The sequence below is a fragment of the Equus asinus genome, chromosome 24, assembly GCF_041296235.1.
Source record: "Equus asinus isolate D_3611 breed Donkey chromosome 24, EquAss-T2T_v2, whole genome shotgun sequence".
Taxonomy (NCBI): Eukaryota; Metazoa; Chordata; class Mammalia; order Perissodactyla; family Equidae; genus Equus; species Equus asinus.
This window is the reverse complement of record NC_091813.1, coordinates 32394626-32408874: the sequence shown is the minus strand read 5'-3', so window position 1 is coordinate 32408874 and position 14249 is coordinate 32394626.

Below are 14249 nucleotides of genomic sequence, written 5' to 3'. Positions count from 1 at the left end.
TACGTGCTGGCTCCAGCAGAGATTTCTGTTCCTGTGCTTCTGCTCAAGTAAACTATAATTTTACATGTCTGCCTGTCTATCCCTCAAATTTTGGGGACAGGTTTGCCCTGTGACATCAAGTCTCTGAAAAACTTAAGAAGAGTTGTTAATTTTCAGCTTGTTCAGTGTTTTACTTGTAGTGAGGTTGGGAGTGATGACTTCTAAGTTCCTTACAGACTGGGCTAGAAACTGGAAGTCCAGTGTGTTTATTTATATTCTTTAATATGAAGATTATTTAATTTTATATTTCTCTTTTTCCCTAATTTTTTATCAGACTGTATTTCATGTTTTATTATTTTTAAAAAGTAAATTAATAAGCTTCTCATATACTTCTCTGCTATGTAACAGTTTTTTTTTTTAAATGTTACCTAAAGGGATGATTTTTATGAAAAATATAGTATGCTAACATGACCATAAATAGGCAGTAAATCAGAATAAGTAAATAATGGTGTATAAATACAACACTTAATTAAAAAATTATCCTCAATGATATTATATTTGAGTTCTACCAATCCTTTGAGAATATACCATTCCTAAGTAATAAAAACTTTTACACTATTTAATCTCTTGTTCATAGATTTTTCTGTAGAAAATATATATATTTACACAGATTGCACTCTAATGATTAGGCTCTCCCCTACAGCAGCATATCATTTGAATAAACAGAGTATTACTTGGTATTCAGATTATAATGAGGCAAATTGCCAGCATTTGACATGAGTTTAGGGCAATGAAACTTTCATCAGGCCCAAGAGATAACTTCCAATGCCCCTTGCTGGGACAGTAATTAAACATCCAGCACTGAGACTCTGGAATTAGAAGACCAGAACTCCCTTCTCACTCTGTCCCTTGATAGCTCTGTTAATTGGGCAAGCTACTTAGCCTCTCTGTTCTTCAATTTCTTCCACTATGAAAGTGCTACATAATAGTCCTTCCTTATCATTGTCATGAAAATTAACGACGTCAAAATGTACTGTGCTTTGAGGACTGCCTGACACACAGTAAGCAGTCTGAAATATACCAACTATTAAATTCCTTTTAATGTATTTCTGCACATACAAAATTTCACAGATTAAATCTTTATATCTTGTACCCATATGTCCAGTATATAACCTAAGGTGTCTCTGAGCATTTGCTTTAGGAGTTTACCATACTTCCACAGTGGTACGTTATTCATAAACCCAGTGTTTATTACTGAACACAAATCCAAGACAATACTATTTAGAAATAAAAAAAATTATTAATTCATATAACTGTGAAATTTATTTGTGGAATTATCTTCAGACAAGCTGTATACAAACACTCAAAAATGTCATTCCACTTCTTGATTTTCTTTCTCCATCTCTTATTTCAGTCTCTCCTTTCTATTTGCATACTGGTTTCATATCCTTCTGCAGATATGCTCTTCCAAAGTGCTCTGAGACACGACTGTTCTTAGCTCCATATTACATTGTCTACTTTTGAAAAACAGGAGACTAGAGAATATCAATTTTTCAATCCTAGGGGAAATCAGGATCATGATTCTTCTTCCGTTTCTTTATACAAATTACCACCACCAAGAGACAGTGTGCCCTTATTTGTCAAGTTAACTCACTTGCCCCTCTCTGTTTAGCTTGGGAGCATCCTCTCCTCTCACAGCAATGTGGACATGTAGAGGTGGTTCCTCAGTGAAAGAATGCTGTGTAGGCCGGAGCAACATATAATCCCTAAAAGAAGTATAGAACATTGTGAAACCATTTTCACTTAATTTTCCTCAATATGTTATTGCTATTTTTTGAGGTTAGATTTATTTGTTACTTGGGAAGATAATGTAGCAATTCAAACAATATTACTACTGTCAATGTATAAAATAAACAGCCTACCACATAGAAAATAAAAAGAAATGCGTATTTCTTCATATACATCCTCAAAACCCAAGATTGACATTATGAATGATAGATGCTATCAACAAAAATGAAAATAAATGATTATTTTTTATATCTGCCACTATTGCGTTTCAGCCTCTTTATGTCACTCTAGGAATAGTAGCAACTTAAATTTTAAAAATGACCTCAAATACATGATTTTTTTATCATCCTAGTATTTATGTACAGATGATGCTAATGCAATAAGTATTCAACACCAATGCACTACTTTTGATTTTCTAGGTTGATATTTATTATGATTTGAAATGGTCTAATACAAAATAATAAAATGATATCAAACTAAAAAAAAAAAGTATAATTTTACCCATTTTTATGTATAAAGGATATATGAAGGATATATAATCTAAAAATGATCTTTTCCCTCAATTATAATCACTTTACTGAGTACATTTTATCATAGGCTCTAATGTTTGCAGAAGCAAAGTGAAAGAAAGAGTAAGGGTCTACAACCTTATGTCAGACATCTTCATAGTCTAGTTATTTCATTACCGTGTCAAAAAAATGATAACAAATACACCTTTTCATGTTCAAAAATTTAATAATAGTTAATATGAAAGAATTTTTAGATTATACTTCTTTGACTCTAGTTTCGTATGAAAAAAATCAAGTTAGAGCTTCTGTGATTTGCTTTTGTTCAAATAATCTTGATAAATTTGAAGCAAGGAAGAGGGCTTTAAAAATTTCTAAATAACATTTGGACAGTTAAATTGTAGGACTAGACAAGGCATAAATATAACTGAGTTTCTCTTTTTCCTAAAATGGATCTATGAATAATGAGATTGGTATTTGTGGTTCCCTCATGGTCAGAGGGTTATAAAAACAGGCCATGGTGAATCAGATTGATTTAATCTTTTGACCATGTTCAATTAGACTGCACACATATGAATATTTCCAATGTTAGAAGTTATTGACATTCTTATGAATTAGTGTGTTGTCTACACGCTAATGCGATAGTTATAATAGGCTATTCTAAAACACCATTGAACTTTCATTTGGTCTGATTGAAATTGAGATTATAGTTAAGATCTGTTGACTTGTTATCAGTCTAACATTTATTTCAATGTTTTTCCTTAACATATTATAGCAAAATCTTAGTGTAATTGTTGTGTAATGAAGAAGTTGGCTAGTCAGTGTCCCCATTTCCTAGGATAGAGCCTCTGAATCCTCAGAATTCCCCCACTTGAGGAGGGTGTATTTATTACTGATGGTGGGTCTCTTGGACCACACCTGAATTTATGCTAATGAAGTGACTCAAGTAGGCCCTTGATTGTTTTAGGATGAGGGCTGGTCCTACCAGAAATGTGAGCCACGTGATTAGAGGGTTGGGGTTTTGAGTCACGTGACATCAGCTCAGTCTCTTGGGAAGAAATGAGGGTTGGAGATTCAGTTCAACTGCATGACCAGCAATTCAATCAACCGTGACTACGTAATGAAATCCAGTAAAAACAATGGACATCCAAAGCTCCAGTACACTTTCCAGTTGGTGATATACATTGATATGCCAGGAGGGTGACTCATCCTGCCTTCACAGGGAAAGGACACAGAAGTTCCAAATTTGGGGCCCTCTCAGACCTTGTCCTATGGGTCTCTTCTTTTGCTTTTTCTGATTTTTCTGTTTTATAACAAAACTATAATCATAAGTATAGTGCTTTCCTGAGTTCTGAGAATCGCCCTGGTGAATTATCAAACCTGAGGGGTTAGTTGGAACTCCTAAATTTGTAAGCCGTTGATCAAAAGTGTGTGTGGCCTTGGAACTTTCAAATGCAGCTGGTGTTTGATTTAAGGTAGTCTTGTGGGAGACTGTGCCCTTAACCCGTGAAGTTTTACCTAACTCCTGATAGTTAGCAATCAGCATTGCATTGCAGTAATATAAAAATACTTTTTAATTAAAGTAGGAACTACTTAATGAGAACAAATTACTTAAAGTTTCTGTACCCATAAGAATAAAATATTGAGCAATCTATAATAACAGGATGATTTATTCTTTAAAATATAAATAGCTCAGTGACTAGGGCATCATGAACAACACATTTTATCAAACTGAGTAGCTTTTTGATAAACTAAAATATTTACAAATATTATATTTGAAATAAACATTGAGTATTTCCAGCATCATACAATTTTCATATAAAATTCATCAAAGTACGTCTTATGGAAATCTATGAGAAAAACCAACTGAGAGAGATATGGCAACAAAAGTAGTTGTGAAGATTATTAGCAAAACACACAAAAATCTATTGGACTCATGATATTTAATATCTTGGTATATACAGGCAAATAATAGATTTTCCAATGTGTGTGTGTATTTGTGTGTGAGTGAGTGAGTGTGTGTTTATACATATATATGTACATATATATATTGCATTAATCACCTGAAAAATTGTACAAATTAAATATATAGTCAGAAAGAGAAATTATAGTATTCAAAAGGAGGAAGAATTACTCAAGTTCATGTTGTTATATCTCAAAGCTATTAACAGGGTCTGAGTTACTAATGTCTCTTTTATCTTTCCTTGATACCAGCAGGAGTGGCCAGAAGTGATGGTAAGTGAGACTGAGAAAAATCTAGTCTATCAACCCAAACTTACCTATGTGCTCTGGTGTTAGAAGAGTAAAACTCAAAGTAAAATAATGTTGGTAATTACATTCTATATTTATCCATCTCATAATGTCCCCATGTGCCTTATTGTTGGCAATATAAGATATGGTTCCAAGAACATAAATAACACTGAACCCTTCCCTTGGCCTAGCGTGGTCTAATTGCTATATCTTCAAGGACGTGTTGCTTTTCTGCAGGTTACCTTGATAAACATCTAGCATGCTTCCTGAATTGAGAAGTAAATTTTTTAATTGCCTCTTTTCTCACATATGTATAATAGTCTACATCGATAGATAAACATTTATATATCAGAAAGGAAAGATTGATAATGGATGTAAGCATATCTGACACATTTTTTCAACTTATTTTCTCAATGCACCTTTTTTGGAGAATGTTTCAGGAACTGTGTAAAATGCTAGAAATGCAAAAGTAAGCCTTCAAGGAAGCTTCAATCTGGGACTAGAGATAGAAGTACAAAACAATGAATGCAATAAAATTGGCAAGTACTATAATTGAGATAAGTTGGTACAGAGAAGAGAAATAGTGCTTTATTTTCAAGAATTACTTGTCTTATATTTTGAGGAAATAAATTAACTACTCAAAGCTACTCTGCCTTTATTTGTGAATGTATGTAAGAAGACATAACTCTCAGATTGCCATATTTTTTCTTTTTTAGAATTGAGAAACTGTATAAATTATGCAGCTCGTTTTTAAAATGAATTTTAGCTATTTTTTGTGCTTTCAATTTGTCTAGAAATGCATCTCAGAGCATGTTCAGAAGTACTCAAGGGAAATTATAGTGAAATAATAATATTTAGGTTGCGTTTTAGTGACTAGCAAGTTCCTGTTTGGATAATGTGTGGATGGTTCTTAAAGTAGAGCAAAGGTAGTAATTTCTAAGCTATAGGTAAAGATGAAACAGTACAATTTCAGTAATGAAAGTGTTCTTTGTTCAGGGGATGGTGTAATTAAAGCAGAGCATCTATAGAGATTGTTTGGATATGGGATTCAGGACAAGAATAATATCTCTTCTATAGTCTTCAAAGATAGTAGGCTTTAATAACTGCAGTCTTCACATCATTTTTTAAGAATGTATTCACCATTCCTTGAAGCAGACAGTGCCCCCTTTATCTTAGTGAATAAACAGTCATTTTAGTAAATATGTGTTCTACAACCTGGGCTGACAAACCACAGCCCTTGGACCATATCCAGCCAACAGACTGTTTTTATGAATAAAGTTTTATTGTAACACAGCTATGCATTTTCATTGCCTGAAAAGCTTTCACACCTATAATGGCAGAGGTGAGTGAACAGAGACCGTATTACCCACAAAGCCTAAAAGATTTACTCTCTTGCTGTTTATATTTTAAAAAGTTTGCCAACCCCTGTTCCACAACATTCAGGAAGATGGAACGGAATAAAGGGAGAGAGAGTAGGTAGTGGACCACTGTGTCAGTACCAGCAAAGCAAAAAAATGAAAGATTGGACTAGGGTGTGGCCATGAAATAGTGAGGAGGAAAAAGAAATAATCAATCTTACCTGAGCTCAGGACATTGATGTTCTATTATAGATAATAGTGCTACTACAAATACTCACAGAAAAATGCTAGCAGTAAGGAGCTTTGGGTTGTTCTTATTTTCTTTGCTTTATGTCAATGAAAAAAGTTAGCAGAGTGCTGCAAAAGTTTGTAAAGTGTCCAGACCAAAATCATACCCCCATGGAGCAGTGGTCCTACCAGGAAGTTTTTACTGTTATTTTAGTAATATATCATTTTCTTAATTTTTATTATTATTAGGATTATATTCCCAAGAAAAGAGTATGTTCTTTTGCTACTCTACTGAGCACTTTCTAATGTAATGATTACTCTACTCTTTTTCCACAACTCAAAGTCAACCATTAAAGAATTCCTGTAGCAAAAATAATTCTTCCCTTTGACAGTGTAGCAAATGTGATTGTCCCTTTGACAACGACAAAGGCTTCTCTTCCCATGAAAGTCTGGTGAGTAAACATAACTTTTCATTCCACTTAAGACTTATTGGTGTCAAATTCAATACCCTTCACATTTAGTCACACATTCTGATACCACCCAATGGGCTCACTCTGTTGGCCACAATTTGAGCCAATTAATCAAAAAAAGTTAGAGGTAGAGAAAGGAAGTTTAATTAGGTTAGATTAGCAGGCAAATTGGAAGATGAGTGACTAATGTCTCAAAAACCCATCTTCAAGGATTAAAGAATCTGGAGGCACTTATACAGGGAAAACGGGCAGTAAAGAGGGGCTTTAGAAATGTTCATGACAGACTCTAGGATCTCTTATTGTTCTTTTCCTCTGTAATATTCTACAGGCATTCTTTCTTCCTGGAGGTCTTCTTATTCCTTGGGAAAATTCATTGAAATTGTTAAGAACAAAGCTATCAGAGTACTTCGGCAGGGCTATGTGCACAGGACCAGGGCAGAAAATCATGGAAGTGTGCAGCAATTTATAATGAGCATATGCTAGAAAGATTTCAACTAAGAAAGGGTTATTCAGTGTAGCAAGATGGGCTCACTTACGTTCACTTACAAGGTGGCTTTACTTATGTTCAGTTACAATTCCCTTCCCAAAAGAGCTTAGTTGGCTAATTATTGTACCCCTCTCTGCCACTTCTGCAAGTTTTTGTCCTTCACTAGTTTATCCTCTCTCTCCAATAACCCAAATTCCCAGAATTCTTCAAGTCCCAATTAAAGTGCATTTTTCTAGAGCTCTCTAGATTACTTCAACTCACAGCAGCTTCCCTCACACTGAAATCCTGAATTCTTATTTATTGATCTAGTAATTAATTAATTAGTTACTATTTTTTGCTGAGAAAGATTAGCCCTGAGCTAACATCTATGCCAGTCTTCCTCTACTTTATGTCTGGGTCACCACCACAATGTGGCTGAAGAGTGGTGTAGGGCCACACCCGGTATCCAAAGCTTGGCACCTGAGCTGCTGAAGTGCAATGCACTGAACCTAACCACTACACCATGGGGCTAACCCCCTCTTGAGTTATTAATTTTAATCCCACCTTACATTTTGATATCTCTTGTATTTCACTATGAATTGTTTGATACCACTTATAATGTCCTTTGCATTCTATGTTTATTTCTCCTTTCTCCAAGCACATTGCAAGGTCTTTAATACAGAGGACCATGTTGAATAGTGATATGTATCTATATCATCTTTATCCATGAGTGATAATTTTTCCATCCTCCTATGTAATTTTTTCCTTTTAATTAATTAATTAATTAATTAATATAATTTTTTTTGTTGAGGAAGATTATTGCTGAGCTAACATCTGTGTCAACTGTCCTCCATTTTTGTGTGTGCGACGTCACCACAGCAAGGCTTGATGAGCAGTGTTGTAGGTCTGTACCAGGAATCCAAACCCACAAACCTGAGGCCACCAAAGCAGAATGCACAAACTTAACCACTACGCCACCAGGCCAGCCCCTTTCCTTTTATTTTAAATCACTACATTGCTGAGGGGTCTTTTGGTGTGAGATATACAACTACTTCACATCTGTGAACAATTTTTATTCTTTGCTCAGAAAAAACAAGTAAAAAAGAAATGATTAATTTTTTCCCAGAAAACCAGGCATGTAATACAGCCAGCATCAGTTTTATGTCAGCATTTGAGGAAAAAGAAAGGGATTTATCTCTCAGTTGCTGACATAATCTCCAAATTTCTAGGATTCTGTGAGGACTAAAAGTGAGCAAACGACAGAGGCCGTCCAGCAGATAATCTGGCACAGATTAAGCGTTGAGCGAATGCTAGCTCCACTGCTGCCTGCTTTTTCTCTGGAATAAAATTCTCATTCTTATTTTGAAAGTGTTCACTTCAAGAAGTATGAAACTCCATGCTGTGGATGACACGTGGATACAACAAATTTGTCCAATAAAAGAATTAACTGTTTATTTTTTGCTCCCACCAGCTTTTTGGCTTTCTTCTATATTTATGAGCGATACATGCATATTAGTTTCAAAAATACATTGTGGAGTACAAACTTCTTTTTTCGTTTTTTAGGAAGATTAGCCCTGAGCTAACATCTGCCACCAATCCTCCTCTTTTTGCTGAGGAAGACTGGCCTTGAGCTAACATCCATGCCCATCTTTCTCTACTTTATTTGTGGGATGCCTGCCACAGCATGGCTTGAGAAGTGATGCGTAGGTCTCCACCCGGGATCCGAACTGGCCACCAAAGAAGAACATGCAAACTTAACCACTGCACCACTGAGCCAGCCTTCACACTCTTGTTTTTTAAGGATATACAAATAATATACTTTTTCAGGTTTAATAGGCAAACTGTAATATTAAAAATATGATTGCATAATACACTAAAATTAGATAATTAATTTTTACATTTGTTCTGAAACTAATTATTCAGCTCATCCAGAGATAGCATCTCTGTGATTCTCACACTCAAATAGGGCCAATTTCAACAGTTCATGTGGTGGATACTGTGTTATTGCATCTAGATATAACCTTACATTTGAAGAATTTATCCTCTCAGTTTCTAGAATCACTCCCCAAACATATTCCTCAGCTGTCAGCCTGTTATAGCTTTGCCTTAGTTGAAGCAAACGGCCTTTCTCAAGGTCACATATTCTTCCAGAGGAATCCCTCATTCAATACTTGATAAACACAAGGCTGTATCAGTGTGGCCCCCTCATCCAAACTTGAACAAATCTGAAGGTCCATACAAGCTCCAGAGCTCCCGCCGTTTTAGCTGAGACCTTTGTTAGAAATGCGTCCACTTCCGTCCTTCCAAATACTGCTTGCTTCTTTCCCTTGCATAGCGTTGATCCCAAGAACACTTCCTTGTAAACATCCTACATGCTAATACATGTCTTAAAGACCGATACTTGGGGATCCAATTTGAGACAGTATTAAATAAATTATGAATATTCTTCTTAATTCATAAAGATTTCTCTAGTTCAGAGCCTTCGACATTTAGAAGCACAAATATGATATTCTGTTATGACGTGTTTTTCCGCTTAAATTGTTTTTTATATTCATAAGTAGGGGGAGAAAGAGATGTCACAGCAGATCCTATGTTTCTCATTTCTGGGTTCAATTATCAGATTGGTTCAATCTAGACAAACTAGAACACTATTTCATTTTTCATGTAAAGGTGATGGATAGAAATTGGAATCAATCTGGATATTAAGTTCACTGGACAAAGAATGAAGAAAGTAGCCAACGATTTTAAGAACTTGGCAGAATAATTTAAAAGGCCATCTGGAAGTAAAACCATAGGTGAATAGCTGTGACAATTGACAACAATGACAAAGGGATAAAGAAAGAAATAAAAGTAGAAGGAAGGAGAGAAAGATACAAGGAAAGAATGAAGGAAAGATGAAGGAAGGATAGGAAAGGAAGAAAAGAAATTGGTTGAAGAGAGAACTTTCTGTATCAAAAATTATAAAATTCCATATATTTTTTAGGTATTGCCATTTGTATAGGACTTAATATTAATGTTAATGAAGTTAATATGTAAATGTTAATATTTATAATAATTTAGTATATGAAATATTCGCATGTCATAGTATGGTAAATAAAGACTCAAAATGTATTTTTGGAAATGATTTTTTTATTAGTGAAGTTATATCTGTATATCACTAGTTACACTGAGAATAATTCCAAATAGAGTAAATATTAAAAGGTAGAAAATAATCCTATGGGGTGAGGACCTTATATATAACACAGACACACACACACACACACATAAATCATACAGCAAAAATAAAGACTTTTGTGTAATAGCATTATATAAACGAAATTAAAAGCTGAAAAATGTACTTTTAAATTGATCTTCAACAACAGAAAGAGATGCCCTACCTCACAAATAAGAAAATTCACATTTTAGGGGCCGGCCCCGTGGCTGAGTGGTTAAGTTCGCGCGCTCCGCTGCGGCAGCCCAGGGTTTCGCTGGCTCCGATCCTGGGCATGGACATGGCACCGCTCATCAGGCCACGTTGAGGCAGTGTCCCATATGCCACAACTGGAAGGACCTGCAACTAAGATATACAACTATGTACCAGGGGGTGTTTGGGGAGATAAAGCAGACAAAAAAAAAAAGATTGGCCACAGCTGTTAGTTCAGGTGCCAATCTTTAAAAAAAAAAAAAAGAAAAGAAAATTCACATTTTGACAATTATATTGTTAAATTTGAAAATGATAATAGCTAGTTATGGTAAAGTTATAATGGAACAGAAACTCTCATTGACCTCAATTTGATCTCAATGCCGAAAGCCTTTTAGAACAGCAATGTACCTTTACTATTTACATTAAAAATGCATACACATTTTGACAAGCAGTTACAATTCTAAGAATTTAGTGCATACAAAAACATATAAAACTTTGCAAACATATTCAAGAGTACAAAAGTATTTACTGTAGAATTTTGTCTTATTCAAATTCAGAAACATTACAAAAAATTACATTTCTAGTGTATGATTTAAATATAATGTAACGCAATGATGAAGTCCCACATGCATCAACAGTGGAAGATATCAATGATATATTAGTGAGTAAAAGAATAATTTCTAAACAATATTTATAACAAACTCTCATTTTCTCACTTATAACTCTAGTATAAAGGTTAAAAGTATTGAAAATAACTATAGCTACAATAATTTGTTAATGGATACACAATATGGAATAAAAAATGTAAATTGTAACATCAAAAACATAAAATGAGGTGAGGTAGAGAGTGAAAACATATAGCTTTGGTATGAGATCAAATTAAGTTATTATTCGCTTAAAATAGACTGTTGTAAGATAGTTAGGTAAGCCTCATGGCAACTATAGAACAAAAACCCATAGTAGATACACAAAAGATAAAGAGAAAGGAATCAAGGTGGAAAAGCATAAAATCACAGAGGAAGACAGCAAGAGAAGACGAAAGAAACAAAAGACTTACAAAACATGTAGAAAACAATTAAAACTGTAACAGTAAGTTCTTACTTATCAATAATCACTTGTAAATGGATTAAATTCTCCAAACAAAAGTCAGAGAGTGGCTGAATAGATTCAAAAAAACAAGATGTACCTGTATGCTGCCTACAAGAGGCACACATCAGCTTTAGGGTCACCCATAGAATGAAAGTGAGGGGATGGAAAAGATATTCCATGCAAATGGAAACCAAAAGAGAGCAGACGTAGTTATAGTTATATCAGAGAAAATAGACTTTAAGTAGAAAACTATAAACAGAGAAAAAGACGGTGATTATATGATGATAAAGGGATCAATTCATCAAGAGGATATAAAAATTGTGAATATTTATGGACTGAATATCAAAGCATCTACGTATATAAAGCAAATATTAGCAGATCCACAGGGAGAAATAAACAACACTACATTAATAGTAGGGGACTTCAATACTCCACTTTCAACAATGAATAGATCATCAGACAGAAAATAAATGAGGAAACACTGGACATGAACTATATGTCAGACCAAATGGACCTAAGAGACATATACAGAACATTCCATTCATGGCAGCAGAACACACATTCTTCTCAAGCACACACAAAACATTCTCTCAAATAGATCATATATTAGGCAACAAAATAATACTTAACAAATTTAAGAGGATTGAAATTGTAGCCAGTATCTTTTCTAAACACAATGATACAAAACCAGAAATAAATAACAAGATACAAACTGGAAAATTCACAAATATGTGGATATTAAATAACACAATCTTGAGCAACCAATGGGTCAAAGAAGAAATAGAAAGGGAAACTAAAAAATAAAAATGAACATTTGAAATGTTTCATTTTATTTGTGCAAGAAATGCAAATGGAAACAAAAAATACCAAAACTTATGGGATACAGTTTTAAGAGGGAAGTTGATAGCAATTATCACCTACATTAAGAAAAAAGAAAGATCTCAAATAAACAACCTGATTTTATGCATAAAGGAATTAGAAAAAGAACAAAGCCCAAAGTTAGCAAAAGGAAAAAAAAATAACAGAGATCTGAGCAGATACAAATAAAATAGAGACCAGAAAAACAAAAGATCAACAAAGACAAGATTGGTTTTTGCAAAAGATAAGCAAAAGTTACATACTTTTAGCCAGACTAACCAAGAAAAAAAGAGAAGTCACAAAAAAAATCAAATCAGAAAAGAGAAGACATTACAACTGATACCACAGAAATACAAAGGATCCTAAGAGACTACTGTGAATAATTATACATCAAATTGGATAACCTAGAAGAAATAAATTCCTAAAAAGAAATAGCCTCCTAACACTGAATCATAAAGAGATAGAAAATCTGAATAGATCAGTAATGAGTAAGGAGATTGATTCAGTAATCAAAAACCTCCCAACAAATAAAATCCCAGGATCTAATGGCTCTATAAGAAAAGAAAATTACAGGCGAATATCCCTGGTGAACATAGATATAAAAATCCTGAACAAAATGTTAACAAACTGAATTCAAGAGTGTGTTAAAAGGATCGTACATCATGATCAAGTGGAATTTATACCTGGCATGCCAAGATAGTTCGCCATATGTTAATCAATAAATCAATAAAATGAAAGATCAAAATCATGATCATCTCAATAGATGCAGAAAAAGCATTTGAAAAAATTCAACATCCTTTCATGTAAAAACCCTCAACAAATTAGATATGCATGGAATGTGCCTCAACATAATAAAGGCCGTATATGAGAAGGCCACAGCTAACATCATAATCAATTATGAAAATAGGAACACTTTTCCCTTAAATTTAGGAAAATACAAGCATGCCCAATGTCACCATTTCTATTCAATGTAGAACCAGAAGTCCTAGCCGGAGCAATTAGGCAAGAAAAAGAAATAAAAAGGATCCACACTGGAAAAGAAGTAAAACCGTCTCTATCTGCAGATGATAGGATCAATATATAGAAAACCTAAAAGTGTCCACCAAAACACTGTTAGGACAGATAAACAAATTCAGTAAAGTTGCAGGATACAAGATCAACATGCTGAGATGAGTTACTTTTCTATACATTAACAACAAACTATCTAACAAAGAAATTAAGAAAACAATTTCATTTACAATAACACCAAAAAAAAATAAAGTACTTAGGAATAAATTTACCAAAGAGGTTAAAGATCTGTACACTGAAAACTGTAAAACAATGATGAAAGATATTGAAGAAAACACAAATAGATGGAAAAACATTCTGTATTCATGGATTGGAAGAATTAATATTGTGAAAATATTCATACTATCCAAAGCAATACAGAGATTCAATGCAAAATCTGCCAAAATTCCAATGTCATTTTTCTCAGAAATAGGAGCAATAATCCTAAAATTCATATGGAATGATGAAAGATTCTGAATAGCAAAAGCTATCTTAAGCCCAAAGAGCAAAGCTAGAGGAATCACGCTTTCTGATCTTAAACATAATTTTTGTTTCAAATATAATTTTTGTAAGGCTTTGATTACAAAGCTGTAATAATCAAAACAGTTTGGTATTGGCATGAAAACAAACACATAGATCAATGGAGCATAATAGAGAGCCCAGAAATAAACCCATACCTATATGGCAATTAATTCACAAAAAAGATGTCAAGAATACACAATGGAGAAAGGATAGTCTCTTCAATAAACTGTGTTGGGAAAACTGAACATCCATATGCAAAAGAATGAAATTGACCTCTTTACACCA